This window comes from Cetorhinus maximus, chromosome 5 (assembly GCF_964194155.1).
Source record: "Cetorhinus maximus chromosome 5, sCetMax3.hap1.1, whole genome shotgun sequence".
Classification (NCBI taxonomy): domain Eukaryota; kingdom Metazoa; phylum Chordata; class Chondrichthyes; order Lamniformes; family Cetorhinidae; genus Cetorhinus; species Cetorhinus maximus.
In genome coordinates this window covers 146,153,596-146,172,187 of record NC_135883.1, presented here as the reverse complement: position 1 = coordinate 146,172,187, position 18,592 = coordinate 146,153,596, and the positions used below count along the sequence as shown (strand labels likewise).

Sequence of the window (18,592 nt, the reverse complement as noted above, 5' to 3'; positions counted from 1 at the left end):
ATCATTGTGATTGAATCTCAGTTTCAACTAGCATTTGCATGGGTTACCCCTAGGCGGCAATGTTGACCATCATTAGCTCAGTTAAATCAGTTTGGAGAAGGAAGAAAGCTGATCAAGTGGAGATTCTCCTTCCACATAACTCAACCACAACATGGCAAGACAGCTGAGCAGAGACATTGATGTGGTTGTGGTTGAATGAATGAACACTCTCAGATAATACTCTGGAAGGGGGTGGCTGAGAGGCAGAGGAAATCACGCAGGTAAATTGCTGGCCGTGGAAAAGAAACTACTGGAGAGGTTCTGTACATGGTAGTCAGTGCAAAGGGCTGTTCGTGAAACTTTGAGAATGAATATATGGAACAGAGCTTACCTGCATTAGGCTATATTTATTAGAGGGGTTATGTGTACAGCACCACAGACAATTCAGTTGTACATTCCTAAATTGCCTCGTTTTTGTGAAGGCTGCAGCCTCAGTGCTGCTTGCTATTGCTCATCTGCTGATCAGGGGAAGCAACATCGCCTGTGCTTTCAAATTTCCAAGGGTAAGATGGTTAAAGTTAAATAGCACACAGGGTATCACCTTGCATTCTATTAGTTTGCTCTAAATACTGGAGGATTCAAGCACGTTGATCAATTTATGGAATACCCAAATAATATGGAACATGATTTATGAGTGTTTGGGAATAATTTGAGGAATTTGAATGAATTGGGTATACCTATCCAGATAAATGTTAGGCGTCTAAACAGTGCTGCATCAGTGGGTTTCATTAAAAAAAAGACTTATAGAATCACTGAAGCAGTATGTGTAATTATTCATTTTTCCCATTACTGTGAAAAATCTCTCAGCAGTATTTGGTACCACCAGTACACACAGACATTTTTCTATCTCACTGCACTGTCAGTGGAATAAATACCAACTATTGGATTTTGCACAAATAAGTATTGACTGTTGAATCATTGAAGAGCTGGGTCTTATAAAAATGTTCTTTAATCGTGCCTATGCAGCACAAATCCATTGAATACAATCCGTGCATTAATATCATAGAATTTAGTATTAACCTGCATCCAAGTGCCACATGAAGATGTTCAGATGCTGCCACGTTTCCAGTTTAATTTGTGCAGGTGATTATGGGTGTTGACTCTATTAATATGTTCTGGGTTATACTGCCCTAATCATAAAGGTACAAGATAATCCTCTTAGGCTGCTTTAATATAAAGCTGTATTTTTTCTATCAGTTGACCTGTTTCTAGCCAGCTGTTTTGACTCCTCAGCCAACAGCATTTGCAAAGGAATTACAATGGAAGAAATGAATAGGTCCCTCGAACTGGCTCTGCCATTCGATAAATCATGGCTGATCTTCCACATCAACTCCGCTTTCCTGCCCTTTCCCTGCTTCTCCCAATTCCAAGTCCCTGAAAATATCTATTTCAGACATTGTTTTCTGGGGATACTCATAACGTTGCAATACAAGGCATGGAAATTCCAAGACCTGGAATGAAAGTTCTGATGAATGTATTGTTACAGGAACTGAAACTGCACTGTATTGGCACTCTGCTAGGTCCACCAACCACAATTTTATATTTGTATAGCACCTTTAACATAATGAAACATCCCAAGCCACTTCAGGGGGAGCACCGTAAAACAAACTTGAGTGCAGGTTGCAAGCAGAGTTAGGCATTACAAATTTTGAGAGTGGAGAGTTTGGGGTTGGAGGTGCTTTTCTCCCCCTACTTTTTTCTTACTCAGTGCAGTGGAATACCTAATTGGTAAGCCAATTAGGAATTAAGAAACATATATTTTTAGTTGAAGGTGATACTAGCATTTAATAAGTATGGTAAGTAGTATAATTAAGTTAATTAAGAAAGTAATTAAATCAATGAAATAACAGAAGGTACAATGGCAGTACAGCTGTTGTGTTGCAGCTGTGGAGTGTGGGAGCTCCTGGACACCAACGTAACCCAGGACAAACAGGTCTGCAGGAAGTGTAAGCAGCTAGAAGAATTCCAGATCCAGATTATTGATCTGGAAGCTGAACTGCAGACCCTGTGCAACATAAGGGAGGGGGAGAAATACCTGTAACTTTTTTCCAGATGATGGTCACACCCCTTAGAATAGAACTGTCTGCTTTGGTCAGTGGTGTGGGGCAGAAGGGCATGGCCATGAGTGAGGCAGGAAAAGGGACTGAGCAGACAGCAATGGAGGAGCCTCAGTCTTCTGTTATGATCCCAGCTGATGTTACTACTGGACAAGCCAGATCTCGGAGTGGAGCCCGGCTTGATGGATCCTAACTTTTATTTTTTTGTTTAAATACGTGGAGAGTGGCCACAGAACAGAGTCACAGGAGTCAGCTGATGAACTTTTAACAAAGGAATGAAATATTTATTCAACAAGAAAAGATGAATTATATTACAATACTCCTTCACCCACAACTATACCTTTCAGATATTTACAGATTTGTAAGGAAACACAAGTTACAAAAGCTATCTTCTACTCTAATATACACAGTCCATGTAAACCAATAGGTAACACTCTGAAACCAAGTGACAGGTGCCACTCCGAATAGATGCTATGGATCTCTCCTCAACTCTTCCATCACCCCCCCTTTTGTTAAAAAAACAAATAATTCCACAAAGGTGGGTGGCAGGTCATAAGATTGGACAAAATATAAAAAAACAGCAAAAAAATGACAAAGATTCAGGATGGAAAATTAGAGTATGAGAGAAAGCTAGCTAGAAATATAAAGACATAGTAGGAGTTTCTATAGATATTTAAAAAAGAAAAGTTAAAGTGAGCGTTGGTACGATAGAAAGTGAGTACAGGGAATTGATAGTGGAAAATAAAGATATGGCGGGCTAATTTTACAGGTATTTTGCATCGGTCTTCACCTTTAGGGGTTACAAGTAACATCCTAGAAATAGCTGTAAATCAGGAAATGGAAAGAACTTGAGAAAATTACAATCACCAGGGAAATGGTACTAAACAAATTGTTGCAACTGAGGGCTGACAAGTCCCTGGGTCTTGATAGACTTCATCCTATGGTCTTAAAAGCGGTTGCTATGGATATAGTTGATATGTTACTTTTAATTTTCCAAAATTTGCTAGATTTGGGGGAAGATTCCACCGGATTGGAAAATAGCAAATGTAACTCCTTCTTTCAAAAAGAAAACAAGACAAAGCAGGAAACTACAGGCCAGTTAGCTTAACATCTGTCATAGAGAATATGTTAGAAGCTATTATTAAAGACGTTATACAGGATACTCGGAAAAATCCAAGGTAATCAGGCAGAGTCAACATGGTTTTGTGAGAGGGAGATCGTTTAACTAATTTATTGGAGCTCTTTGAAGAAGTAACAGCTACTGTGGATAAAGGGCAACGAGTGGATATACTGTACTTAGATTTCCAGACGGCATTTGATAAGGTGTCATATCAAAGGTCATTGTGGAAAATAAAAGCTCATGGTGTAGGGAGTAACATATTGGCACGGATAGAAGATTGGCTAGCTAACAGGAAACACAGTAGGCATAAAGGGGTCATTTTCTGGTGGGTTCTGGTAACGAGTGGTGTGCCACAGGGGTCAGTGCTGGTCTCAACTTTTTACAATCTATATAAATGAAGGGACTGAAGGTATGGTTGTTAAATTTGCTGATGACACAAAAATAGGTAGGAAAATAAATTGTGAAGAGGACATAAGGAGGTTACAAAGGGAATATAGATAGGTTAAGTGAGTGGGCAAAGGTCTGGCAAATGGAGTACAATGTGGGAAAGTGTAAATTTGTCTATTTTGGCAGGAATAATAAAAAAAGCATATTATCTAAATGGTGAGGGATAACAGAGCTCTGAGATGCAGAGGTATCTGGGTACCCTAGTGCATGAATTGCAAAAGGTTAGTATAGAGGTACAGCAAGTAATTGGGAAAACTAATCGAGGGGAATTGAACACAAAATTAGAGGGGTTATGCTTGTTATACAGGGGGCTGGTGAGACCACATCTGGAGTACTGTGTACAGTATTGGTCTCCTTATTTAAGGAAGAATGTAAATGCGTTGGATGCAGTTCAGGGAAGGTTTACTAGGCTACTATCTGGAGTGGGAGGGTTGTCTTGTGAGGAAAAGTTGGCAGGCTAGACTACATTTTCCCACATTGTACTCCATTTGCCAGATCTTTGCCAACTCACTTAACCTATCTATATCCCCTTTGTATTTGCTGGCATTTATAAGAATGAGAGGCAATCTTATTGAAATATGTAAGAACCTGAGGGGTCTTGACAGGATGGATGTGGAAAGGATGTTTCCTCTTGTGGGAGAATCTAGAACTACAGGTCACTGTTTAAAAATAAAGGTTTGCCTATTTAAAACAGATGAGGAGAAATTCCCTCTGACGGTTATGAGTCTTCGGAACTCTTCCTCGGCAGGGTCTTTGAATATTTTTAAGGCAGATGTAGATAAGTTCTTGATAAGCAAGGGGCAGAGTGAAAGATTATCAGGGGTAGGTGTGAATGTGGAGTTGAAGTTACAATCAGATCAGCGATGATCTTGTTGAATGATGGAGCAGGCTTGAGGGGCCAAGTGGCCTACTCCTGCTCCTCATTTGTATGTTGTATGTAAATTATGACACTTACCCACATAAGGAGGTAGTACTTCAGATGGCCAAAAGCTTGGTCAAAGAGGTCAATTTTAAGTGTCTGAAAGGGGGAAAGTGAGGTAGAGAGATGGAAGGAGGGAATTCCAGAGCTTAGGACCTAGGGAATTGAAGGCACAACCTTTGATGGCGGAGCAATTAAAATTGGGGATGCACAAGAGGCCATAATTTGAAGAGCAGAGACAGATATCTGAGGGTTGTGGGGCTGAAGAAGATACAGAGGGGCGAGGCCATGGAGTGATTTGAAAACAAGGATGATGATTTTAATTCGAGGCATGGCTTTACTGGGAACCAGTGTAGCTCAGTGAGCACAGGGGTAAAAAGGAGAATGGGATTTGCTGAAAGTTAAGAAATGGGCAGCACAATTTTGGATGCCCAAGTTTTGGGTAAAATGTCTGAGACCAGCCAGGAGTACAAATGGAATAGTCAAATCTAGAGGTAATGAGAGTTTCAGCAGCAGATACGCTGAGACAGGGGCGAAGTCAGGCAATGTTAGAGGTGGAAATAGGCAATCTTAGTGATGGCGTGAATATGAGGTCAGACTGCTGCCAGGGAGAGGGATGGAATCTGTATAGGTAGCAGGGTTTGGAGTGGAAACTGAAAACGATGACTTCGGTCTTCCAAATATTTAATGGGAGGACATTTCTGCTTCTCAAAAGGCAGATAGTGGCATAGTGATAATGTCAAAGGACTAATAATCCAGAGGCCCAAGTTAATGCTTTGAGGCATTAGGTTCAAATCCCACCATGGCAGTTGGTGGAAACTGAATGCTAATAAGTTTCAATTGATTAGTTTGAAATATCATTGTCATATAAACCCATCTAGTTAGCTAATGTCCTTTAGGAAAGGAAATCTGCCCTCCTTAGCTGGCCTGGCCTTAGTTACTCCAGACCCACAGCAATTTGGTTGACTCTGAACTGAAAATGGCTGAGCAAGACACTTCATCTCAAGAGCTATTAGGGAGGGGCAACAAATGCTGGTGCTCTCGTGAAAGAATTTTAAAGTACTGGATGCCAGACAAATTATCACTAGTAAAGAGTAGAGAGGGGGTCAGTGTGAGGCAGAACTGGATGTCATCAGTAAAAACTAACCCTGTGTCTTTGCACGATGTTGCCAAGGGATAGCATGTAGATGAGAAACGAGGCCAAGGACACATCCTTCGAAGACACCAGAGGTAACGGTGCAGAAGCAGGTTGAGCAGCCAATGCAAGTGATTTTTAATGTCACTTTCTGTAATAAATCTAGTCTTAAGTAAAGGATTGGCATCTGGTTTCTTATTTCACCAACCAGTATCAGGATGAATTAACAATGCCCGTACTTTTATGAATGAATTAATTAGGAAACTGTAAACTGTGTTTCAATTTCTGTTTGCTACAGTCTATTGTGATCAGAGTTACCAGCAGTTCTCAGGTGTCAGAGGTGCCTTGATCACAAAATGCAAATAGGATAGGATAACATTTGACAGTGCAGTTCTTAGATCTTCAATTCTCATATTTGAACATAATGAGAATATTAAAATGTAGTACAAATGCAACCTTTTGCCAGAATTTTAATTTTATTTACATTTACATTACAGTTAAAATCCAACTACGTTGACAGTAGATATAAAATGGCAAGGTGCCAAAAACTGGTTGGATATGTGAAGTATTTCTTTTATCTCACTGACCTTTTGAAGCCCTTTGCAAAAATCCTCACATCCATCAAATGCTCCCTGCAAGCGGCATGTTATCTGTGCTCCAGACCAACCAACTTACGAAGTCACTTTTACCAACATTCCTTCCACGCCCTGTTTCAACTTTCATGGTAACTTTGAAGTATTTAAGTTATACTCTTTTGCCCAGAGAGGCATCTATGCCAATGAGTATTTTGCATTGTGGAGTTTTTTTTTGTGATCCAATTTATTAATTTTGGAAAAAGCAGCCTTAATCTATTCCACACCCAAGTACCAACAAATATCTAATTTTTTCCCAATTCATTCTTTGCAAGTGGACATTTCTGGAAAGGTCACCTAAGTTGCTTTTGAGATTATGATGGTGGTGGGCCACCTTCTTTGACTATTGCTGTGAGGGAAGCGAAGATGCGCTCACACTGTAGGGGTCGCAGTATTTTGAAGGAATAGCAATATATATGTCCAAGTCAGGATGGCATGTGACTTGGAGGGGAACTGGGAGGTGATAATATTTCAATGCACCTGCTGCCTATTTCCTTCCAGATGATGGAGGCTGTGGGTTTGGGATGTGGTGCCAAGGAAGCCATGGCAAGATGCATCAGTGCATTACATAAAATGCACTGGAAGTTAGGTAGGCAAGGGAAGGCTCGATGTTTTACATTAGACTAAATTAAGTATTGATCAAGCTTTGTCCTGGATGTTGAACTTAAGTTGCAGCTGTATCTATCCAAGCAATTGGAAATATTCCATCACTCTCCTGACTTGTAGGTGATGAAGAAGCTTTCTGGAATCAGGCTATGAACCCCTCACAGCAGAATTCCAAGCCTCTGACTTGGTGTATTGGTCAAAGCTTTTGAGGTTAGTCCAGTTGTGTTTCTGATCAATAGTGACCCCAAGGTGGTGGGTACCCGGTGATTAGAAGATTCACAACCCTTTGAGTGAAGAAATTTCTCACCATCCCAGGCCTAAATGGCCCCTTATCCTGAGATCACTTTTACGATATCCACAGAGACCTATAACTTTAAAGAGATTCGAAGTTCCGGTTGATAGATTTCATGTTTTAAAAAACTTTTACTATAACAAATGACTAAAGGCACTATTGACTAAACACTCCTTTCTTTTTGTAGGCAACTTAACTTTAAACTACAGAGAGGAACATCCCCATTTATACTTATCACACATCATACTCTCCTTGGAATGACTACTGTCTTTACAGCAAACAGTCCACAGTTGCTTCCAGTTTCCAATGGGTTCCCGCATCCCTGCTTTGCCGAGCAGTATCCTGGCACTTTCCTCAGTTTTCAGAAAGTTTCTTAAATCCATCACCTGTAAAGCTTGTACCAATGATTCTTCTCCCCCCTGGCTATGCCAGAACAAATCTCCTGGAATCCACAGGAGACTGCAGGATGAGCCTCTTTGACTAGAGACCGTCTCCCTCCTATATCCAGCTGTGGCTGCTCGGAGAGGCAGCAGCACGTTCTCTCAGCTGACCACACAGAATTGCTGCTGTCTGTGATATTCACGGATTTGTCGGAAAGCTGATTTCAAAAATGGCTTCATCTGCCCTCTTCCCCGAGGCAACGTGAAACACATTAACCTTGTATTCAGGTAGAAATGTTAATTAGCTATCCTTAATCCCAATTCCCTTTCACCTTAGAAATAAACGGACCATTTACAACTGTTTACAAACCGATATCTTCAACACTTCAAAGTTTACTCATTATAAAGTCAGACTGCTGCCAGTGTCTCCAAGCATAAATACCTTGCACCTTCTTCTAGGCCTTCCTTTGATCTCTAACAAAAAACCACCCAGGTTTACTGTCAGGCAGGCTGCAGAACAAGTCACATGACCCTCTTCTTTTACCCTAAAGCTACAGTCCCAAAATATAATAATTTTATAAAACTCATCATTGTAACTGTGCTCCCATGTTCTTGATTTCCCAGCCAAGGAAAACAACCTCAGTGTTCATTCCAAACCCCTTCAGAATCTTTTATGCTTCAACTAGATTACCCCTCATTCCCCTGGACTGCAGCAGGTATAGGCCCAAATTACATAACATCTGATCATAAGGTAATCCTCTCATCCCAGGAACCAATCTGTTGAACGTTTGCTGACTGCCTCCAAGGCAAGTATACCCATCCAAAACTGAATAATACTCTTAAAAGTGTGGTCTCACCAAAGCCCTGTACAATTGTATCAAGATTTCTTTATTCTTGTATTGTAATCCCCTTGCAATAAAGGCCAGCATGCCTTTTTCCTTCCTAATTTTAGCATACTTGCATGCTAACTATGTTACTTGCATGACAAGTTTCACACTGCTTAAAAATATTTTGATTTCGTCATCTTAATACCAAAGTGAATAACCTCACACTTCCCCACTATATATTCCATCTGCCACCTTGTTGCATGCTCACTTAACCTGCAAGTCCTTGCAACCTCTGTGTCCCCCTCACAGCTTGAATTCCCACCTAGCTTTGTATCATCAGCAAAAACTCAGACATATCACTCTGTCTCTTTGCCAAAGTTATTAAGAGAATGAAAATAGCCGAGGCTCTTTTGCCAACCGCCTTAAGTCTGTACTCTTTGGTTATTGATCCTTCAGCCATTGGGAATGATCTCTAAACCATTCATGATTTTAAACATGTCTAGAATGTGACCATATTTTCTGTATCCTACACTTGGGCTACTCGCGTTAGGCATATATTGTATTTCCTTCATCGTCGCTGGGTCAAAATGTTGGAACTGCCTATCTGACATCCCTGTGCAAGTACCTTAAGGATTGCAGCAGTTAAAGAAGCACCAAGTAGTTCAGGTTTGAAATGCATCATCGGATAGGGGTAGAAACAGATTCAATAGCAGCTTTCAAAAGTGAATTGGATAAATAGTTGAAGAAAAATTTAGTGATATGGAGAAAGCTGGGGAGTGGGACGAACTGGATTGAAGAGCCGGTGCAGACTCAGTGGGCTTCATAGCCTCCTTTTGTATTTTATGCTATGCAGAAAGAGACCGTTTCATTAACTTAGGATATTGCTTAAAAGAGAGACATGTAGCTGAAGGATAAACCTTTATCTTAAATAAAAGTTGTGCCTCTTTGGCTCATCAAAGAGCCATGTGACTCCTAATGCGTTATCAAGTGGTTAGCAGAGACTAATCCCAATACTCTGCTCGTTTCCTTCCACTGAGTAGGTTCCACTTTCTGTCAGCTTGTTATTTCTGTGGTGGTCAACCCATTCAAAGAAAATTTGAGAATTGATGCAGTGTGTTTGTACCCAGAGTAACAAGAACATTCTTACAATTATCAGGCAGTCAGACTGCTATGTTTCTTCCTGATGTCTTGGGCAGCAGGAGGGGCTAAGTAAAGGACTGAGAAGCACAAAGAGAGAAATTGTGTAAGAAAGAGAGACAAAAAAAAACCGAGGAAAAGAGCGATACAGAAAGAAAAGTATGAGACAAACAAAGTGAAAATTATAGGGAGAGAAACAGTTGCTTAAATTTTAGTCCATGGGCACATCTGCATGGGGGAAAAAAGACTGCCTTTCATGACCACTGGATATCTCGAAGCACTTTACAGCCAATGAAATGCTTTTAGAAGTGTGGTCACCGTTGCAACGTAAAAAAAACATGGTGGTCACTATGCACACAGCAAACTCCCACAATATGACAATGACCAGATAACCTGTTTTTCATGATACTGATTGATGGATAATTATTGGCCAGCACACTAGCGGTACATCCCCTGCTCTTCTTCAAAACAGCACAACTCAATGCTGATTTACCTGGCCTCTCTTTTCTAAATTTGGCTACATCCACTTAAATGAAATCAAATGCGTTGCCATTTTCCAATTTTTATGGGTTTTCTTAGAAATCAAACTTAAGAGCTACTGTTACTTTTCAACTTGAAAGTAGCTTTAGCCCAGATCTCTCAGAACAGCAGAATTTCTCAGATGCCACTTCAGAACACAGCGACAATGCAGCAGCATCATAGTGCATGCTGTCGATTTCTGCCTCGCTACCTACAACATTGGTTCCTTGGAAGCACAATAGAGTGAAGTATGGGCTATGAAAAATTTTATTATTCAGCTTTCTCCAAATTACTACAATTCTGTAGAATGAATCTCAGGAACATAATATCTTCCCCTTTTGCTTGTGTCCTTTCCAGTTCCTGCTCTAGTTCTTTCAGGGCTATACAAGATTGCAGAAAATGATGAAAATTGCTGATCTAAATGAACTCTCTGGTTCAACTCTTCAAAAGCTACAATATGCAAGAGCTTCTGTATTGTAGAAAAGCCCGAAAAGCTTCATTCTGTAGTCTCAGCTGATGTAAAGTTAATTTTTCAGTGAAGAACCCAAAGAGCAAGTAATTATGACCTTCTCACTTTATCTCCACTGTTAACTGTGGTTGTGTTATTCTCCAAGAAGGACAACAGATAACGGTCTCAATCAGTAATTTGTTTATACTGACTTGTGGGCTCTGGCAACCATTTATATATCAAAAGAAACATTAAGTTAACGCCTGACCTTTTGAGTAGGCCTTAGGATTTTTTCCCCATGCTCAGATCCCAGCACAAACCAAATGCTACCATGCTCACTACTTTTTAAAGGAGGTTACTGAGAGCAATGGGAGATTGTGCAAAAACATGTTCTTTCTGATTACAACGACAAGAGTAAAAATAAGTCTCTGTCATCAAGAAACTTCCTCCAGGACTGCATTATAGAACCTCCAGGGCTGCATTATAGAACCTTCAGCAATGCACAATTGCATCAGATGGGATAGTAACCCATCTGATGCAAAACAATCTAATGGAGAGAGGGCCCTGGTTTTGCTGCGCAGATGCATACAGTTTAGTTGTACATCATCCTGAAACTATTACAACACTAGCAATTATTTCTGCTACGATACACTAATTGCCAGGACAAAGATAGCCTATCTGTCTTGTTTTTTTTCCTAAATGACTAAGTGTCAACAGCAAAGCACAAAAGGACCCGACTTCCCCAATAAAATTATCTTGCTTTTTGGGAAATGGTGATGACCGAATCATCCAGTTCTCGTTACTATCTCTGCATCAAGGAAATATAACTGCCTTATGCTTAAAGCATGTAAGGAGTCAACCACACTGATGTGGGACTGGGGTAAAATACAGGCCAGACCTTGTTAAATCTTGCCGCAACTTGGTTACAATCAGATAAACTACACCTTTGCACAAGCTATCTATATAATCAATGTTTCACAGGCATGTGAATGTTCCAGTTTAAATTGTTTATCCCAGAAGAGGAAATCATTGTTAACATGCTTCTTCTACAATAAAGCAGTATTACTGAGAAGTGATGAGTAGCAAAGGTATGACTGCAGATATCTACACTGTTCCTCTTACCCTTGGAACACTAGTAATATTAATGGTACTTATTTACACACATAGGGCAGCATTTTGCAGATAGTGGGAAATGCACCCCAGCTCCTAACGGCTGCCCTGCATTCCCAGAAATGTTAGGGAACCAAGGGTCTAGTGAGAGGGAGGAGTTGAAGAAAATCAGTATTAGTAAAGAAAAATTGTGCTAGAGAAATTAATTGGGTTAAAGGCTGAAAAATCCCCAGGGTCTGATAATCTACATCCCATAGTACTAAAGGAAGTAGCTCTGGAAATATTGGATGCATTGGTGGTCATCTTCCAAAAGTCCATAGACTCTAGAGCAGTTCCTACAGATGGGAGGGTGGCAAATGTAACCCCACTATTAAAAAAAGGGAGAGAGAAAAAAGAGAATTACAGACCAGTTAGCTTAACATCAGTAGTGGGGAAAATGCTAATCTATTATAAAAGACGTGGTAACAGAACACTTGGAAAGCATTAACGGGGTTAGGCAAAGTCAGCATGGGTTTATGAAAGGGAAATCATGCTTAACTAATCTACTGGAGTTTTTTGAGGATGTAACTAGTAGAATAGATAAGGGAGAACCAGTGGATGTGGTGTTTTTGGATTTCAAGAAGGCTTTTGATGAGGTCCCACATAAGAGGCTAGTGGGCAAAATTAAAGCACGTGGGAGCAGGGGTAATATACTGGCATGGATTGAGAATTGGTTGACAGATCGGAAACAGAGTAGGAATAAATGGGTCTTTTTCCGGATGGCAGGCAGTGACTAATGGTGTACCCCAGGGATCAGTGCTTGGGCCCCAGCTTTTCACGATATATATAAATGACTTGGATGAGGAAACCAAATGCAATGTTTCCAAATTTGTTGATGACTCAAAGCTGGGCAGAGTTGTGAGTAGGATGCAAGGAGGCTTCAGGGTGATTTAGACAAGCTGTGTGTGTGGGCAAACATATGGCAGATGCAGTATAATGTGGATAAATGTGAAGTTATACACTTTGGTGTGAAAAACAGAAAGACAAAATATTATTTAAATGGTGATATATTGGGAAATGTGGATGTACAAAGGGATCTGGGTGCCCTTGTACACCAGTCGATGAAAGTAAACAGGCAGGTGCATCAAGCAATTAGGAAGGCAAATGGTATGTTGGCCTTCATTGCAAGAGGATTTGAGTTCAGAAGTAGGGATGTCTTACTGCAGTTACACAAGGCCTTCGTGAGACCTTGGAGTATTGCATGCAGTTTTGGTCTCCCTACCTAAGGAAGGATATACTTGCCATTGAGGAAATGCAGCAAAGGTTCACTAGGCTAATACCGGGGATGACAGGACTGTCGTATGATGGGAGATTGGTTCGACTGGGCCTGTATTCAATAGAGTTTAGAAGAATGAGAGGGGGTCTGATTAAAACGTATAAAATTCTAACAGGGCTAGACAGACTAGATGCAGGGAGGATGTTCCCCTGGTTGGGGAGTCTAGAACCAAGGGCCACAGTCTCAGGATACGAGGCAGGCCATTTAGGACTGAGATGAGGAAAAATTTCTTCACTCAGAGGGTGGTCAACCTGTGGAACTCTCTACCACAGAAGGCTGTGGGGGGCCGGGTCACTTGCGTATATTCAAGAAAGAAATTGATAATTTTTTGGATGTTAGGGGCATTGAGGGGTATGGAGAGAAAGCGGGAATATGGCGTTGAGATAGAGTATCAGCCATAATCACATTGAATGGCGGAGCAGGCTCGAAGGGCCAAATGGCCTACTCCTGCTCCTAGTTTCTATGTTAGTGCCCTGTGAAGAATTAATTGGCTGGAATTGGACCTTCTGCCCTGATCTGCGGACCATGTTCCACCTCTGCAGCTCTCTAATCCCAGCAGCATAACTGGGAGCAGTGGCCACTGTTGAGACTACATTCAGTCCCAGTGAAGAGGAGCCAGGATCTGGTTGGAAAGCAAAGTACTGGAGTCTCTTGGCAGGTCAGGGCATCAGGCGCCGGGGTGGGGGTGGGGGAAAAAAAAATTGGAAAAGGGGGCTCATTAGGGAGACACCCAACCCCACTCCTTCCTGCTCAAGGCCTGAGCAGGTAAACTACTGGGTTGCACACTGCCAACCCCCATGACATGAGGGGTGGGGGTCGTTTAATTCTGCCCATAAAATTATTTGGTATCAGCAGCTCCTCTTAAAGCAATTTGTAATTCTGGGATTCACTAGGTGATGTGTATCCGACATGAACGTATAAGTTTAGAGGGAGAACCTCTAGAAATCATGCATGCATTGTCTTGTTAAGAAGTTGCCCATACCAAAGCCATCCTTTAATGTTATTTCTATTTAGGACAGTCAGCTGACCGTGGCTTTAAAAGTGTCATGATTATTATTTCATTCATTATTCTTGTAGATGCTGGTTGACAGTAAATGGGCTTGCAAAGAAATGTATTTCCACTCTGATGCATATTGCCCGACTTCCTAATTTGTTGTTTCTAGATTATAATAAAGTAAGGTAGACTCAAGGGATCTTGATAAGGGCAATTGTAGCCAACTAGAATGGGTGCCAACAAATTAATTACTCTTCTGAAACAGGGGGAGAAACTCTAGAAACAACTGCAACAGTTATGCATCCTAGTCGTCCAAATGTACTACAGCAATTATAAAGTATTTTATTCATTTATGTAAAGGGACATGAGTGCCCAGTCCACCTCAGATTACCCTGGAAGGGCAAGGTACATTAAATTTAAGCAACAGGTGAAGCTAGCTGTTTGACACTGCTACCATGCAGTGGCAACATGAGTGGTATTTGCCACTAACAGGATGCTGTCGTCAAGGCAAAAAAGGTGTTCTGCCTATCATACAAATGAGTAATGCGGTGTATGAATTTCAGTGCCAGTGTGATGCTAGGCTTATATGTCCCATAGACTGGAGGATCATATCAAACAGTATGTCCCAGCCGCTGTTTGCAACGGGCAAGGTACAGACCGTACCCAAAGAGACAGTGCTTGCAAAATTCAAAACACAGTGTCCAACATTAGATGTGATTCCACAATTGGACAACATTTACTAAATAATCCTCAGTGTGCTAAGAAATACGCTGACAGCCATTTTAAGATTGCCAGTCGGGCTCGCAGTGTGATGCATGTGTTGTGTACTGGAAGCTACATATTATAATACATAGGGCCCTTTCTTTGCAGATAGAGAGGAACATGTACACACATTGTATCTGTTTCAGCTAAACAAAATAAGTGACAGCCATTCGCTGACTCATTCCTCAGGGCAATGCCTTGACCAACCAGGGTCAAGCTGCCTGGTTTAAATTGCAAACAATGCTTGGCAGTTAATTGTCAGTCACCATCACTGGTGCATTCTCCATGGCAATGCCTCTCCCAATCAGAGTCCATGACAACCAATCAGCACTCTCTTCTCATACAATATAAATTGTTGTTTTCCCCCTTATATTGGTATTCTTTTGAAGTGTCCTGACCAGTGCAAGGTGAAAAGCTTTGACATGTCTCTTTTTGCAGCAATACTCAAGTTCTATACTACTAATAGGTTTAGTACTATTTACTAAATAAGTAAAATTATTTTCAACTGAATTAAGAAATATAAGGGACAATTACTTTCTGGATTGCACCCAGAGTTCACATATATCTCCTGGGTGCAAAGGGAGGAAAAAGATATGATGCCAGGTCCCCATCCCCTTTGCAATATCATCTTTGGGCGTCAAAAATCAAATACCTTAAAAAAAAATAAAGAGGGACACTTAACCACTCACAAATTATGAACTAGAGCCCGTTAAGTTGCTCTTGCAGAGAGCTGGCGCAGACTCGACAGGCCGCATGGGGATGTGGGACTACAGATTGTGATGAGGCCAGAGCGTGATGAGTGCTAACTTGGGAATTTGGTGCAGAGAGGAAAGGAGGTGCTGCTTTTTTATATTTTTTCCAGCCTTCAGAAGTTGGTGAGTGTTCTGTGCAGTGAGCAGGTAGGTGATTTCTGGCGAGTTCTTAAGATTTTATCCCTCTAAAACACGGGCAGGAGTTTGAACTGGTACCGGGGAGATAAGTACTGCATTACAGTTTCTGGTGTGTGGGACAAGCGGCAGCAAAAGCGACTGTATGGAACTTAAAAGTCATGGAATGGGCACAGTAATAATTCCGGCCATATTTTGTGTTTTTTTTTATACATTTTTACTTGCTTAGGCTCTCATGAACCATTGTACCAACCGTTCTAAATTATTTTGAAACTTTCCCAGTCACCATTATTGCTACCAATAGGCTTACGGTCCAATGTTGATCCCATATCTGACATATTTGGAAAAAGGGAAGGATCTGTGGAGGTATACCAGGAAGCATGACATACACACCATTCCCAAACCCCTAAATCTATAAACAAAAACTTTTCTCACTCTGATGGCTCAACTAAGATTCTGAATGCCTAATTTATCCCAATGTTGACTACATCCTTAGAAAATACTACAATCACAGTATGTCGCATTTTCATAAGGAATATGTGCATAAAGGAAAGCATGTCAGGGTGAATAAAGGCATACCTTTCTTGATCATATCTGCGGAGATGCTGCCAGTCATCTCTGTATCTACGTGCAGTGACCCTGGAGGATATATTTCTTCTAAGGGTCTGGATCAACAGAGCGGCAGACGCAGAGCTCTGCCATCTTCTGCAAGGATGCCTGTCACATCCAATGACAGCAACAGTCAGCCCTGGATCTTGGCTCTGCATCCTCACAGGCAGGTTGTAATGCTGACACTTATGGAGGATAGTGTCATGGTGCAGCAGAGAGCTGATAACTATCATTTTGATGAGAAGACAAAGCTCGTATGTTTATTTTTGCCGTCTGTGACTATGGAATGTTGACTTTGAACATTGGGCACATTTAATTTCGATCTGCTCGGGTTTCAAATCTTGTGTTTATTCCGACAAAGTAAATTACATCATAAGTTTTAAACAGTTTAAACTGGGAAGGCCTAAGGGTGTTAATTCTGTGGTCCTACTGCAGTGTTATTAGTTTGGGAAACGTGCCAGTGCCCCAGAAGCTGGATAGCTGAGTCCTGCTATTCATTGTACAAGGACATAAATGCTTGCCACACTCAATGATACACAAGACATACATTTACTATGAGAGAGAAACACATCAGCTGATTTTGGAGAAATTGTCATAAAGAAGCTACAAAGTTCATAATGGGTGAGGTCTGTGGTGTTTTTGCCAACCACCAGTGATGCTGTGCCTATGTTGTCAACTTGTTGCAAGTGTCCTTGCCAGAGATCACAAAGGGCTGAAACTGGTTTCCTGATAGCCCACTGAGGACTTGGTCAATCAGTTGTAAATAGGGTTCATTGTATGCTGACCTCTTTGGTATGCCTCCTTTCTTTCATCTTGCATCACCTCAACCATGAAGGACTGTATCTGAGGCACTTTAAAGATCAACTTATTCTAAGCAGAAAAAAATCCATCTTTTTTTCTCAGCCATTAGTGAAAAATGTCAGAAATTTAGAAATGTTTAATGAGGCATGCACTAAAACGGTGCTTTAAAAGCTGAAATCGTAAAAAGAAATCCCCTTAGACACCATTAACTTTGGAGCTTCTGGGGCCCTTGTTACCATAGACACTGAAGGAAATAAAGAACAAACTCAGCAACTATCTCGCAGAAGCGCACTAGCTATTCATTTACATATTCGACATAAATCTGGGGCTTTCATTCCACAAATACAAAATGGAAACATTTTATCTGGCATGTAAAACAGAGTGCCAAGTTATAGTACTGCAGGAAATATTGGTGTCACTCACAATTTGTGGCATTCCCCCAACCCCACAACCCAGTTGGTACTAGGACAAACTGCTGTCTGGCACACAGCACAAAATTAAGAACAATGCTTTATTTTAAATTTTTAAAAAAAGCAAGGGTATGATAAAGGTTAACAGAACTTCAGTCCTGCGTCGTGTAAAACTGGTCATTAGCATTAAGATGCACATCACACTTCATACAGAATAGTATGCAAAAAAAAAACACTTCTCATATCAGCATATGGCTATATTGAACAACTTGCTACGTGAGTGCTAAGATCACTTCATGCCTGGTTTTTATCTCATATGCCTTGTTCTTTTCAATGTTACTAAAGATGGTCTTGCAGAGAAGTCACTTATGCAACTGATAAGGCTCCTATTAAAATAGACCCCCATTTTGCTACATAGCTTAGAAAAGTGAATACTGTAAATTCTAGTTGAAACTGCGCTTTGACCATTGAGAAGACAACATGCAGAGCATTTCTGAAAGGCAAAGAATTTCCTTCCACATTCTGCCCCTAACCTGGTTCAGTTAATAAAGGAAGTATTTGCAATTTCTAAAGCAGTGACTTCTACATTTTTAATAAACACACCTAGAACTTTTGTGGAGTTCAAATCTGGCCAAGAAGAAAAGAGACAGCATTCCCTCTCAGTCCTATAATATGGTGATCAAAGATGACAATGCCCTTTGTGACAAATCTCCAAAACCACTTTATAAGGAGGCACGTTTTATTTCAATCTTTCCCCTCTACCCCCCTCCCCAACACTATCAGGCTATTTACGTATGGGTACAAATAAAATGGATGTACCTTAAATATTTCAACTCTCGGTGTACCTTTCTTAGCACTACAACAAGTGCAGAGGACACTCAGTAGAGTGCATATATCTGCCACACTGTGTTAATGCAACATTATTACAATGAAGCTTTTCTCTGCCTGATTGATGCGCTGAAACTCTATAGCTGAAAAAAGCAACTTTTTATTCAGAGCTTCCAGCTCACTGAGGAAGCTTCAGGCTAATCCACACCCAACAACCTGCTCTGAAAACTCTGCTCACATTTTGACAACCTTGATAATTCCAAATACAGCAGCTGAGAACATTCTAAATAAAACAACCAACATCATTCTAAAAATTGT

General features: G+C 40.8%; 1 protein-coding gene across 2 annotated transcripts in view; it reads right to left on the bottom strand.

Moving 5' to 3' along the window:
- The window catches only part of mrps5 (mitochondrial ribosomal protein S5), a 155,764-nt gene that overhangs the window by 66,829 nt on the left and 70,343 nt on the right, over positions 1 to 18,592 (bottom strand). The window lies entirely within an intron of this gene.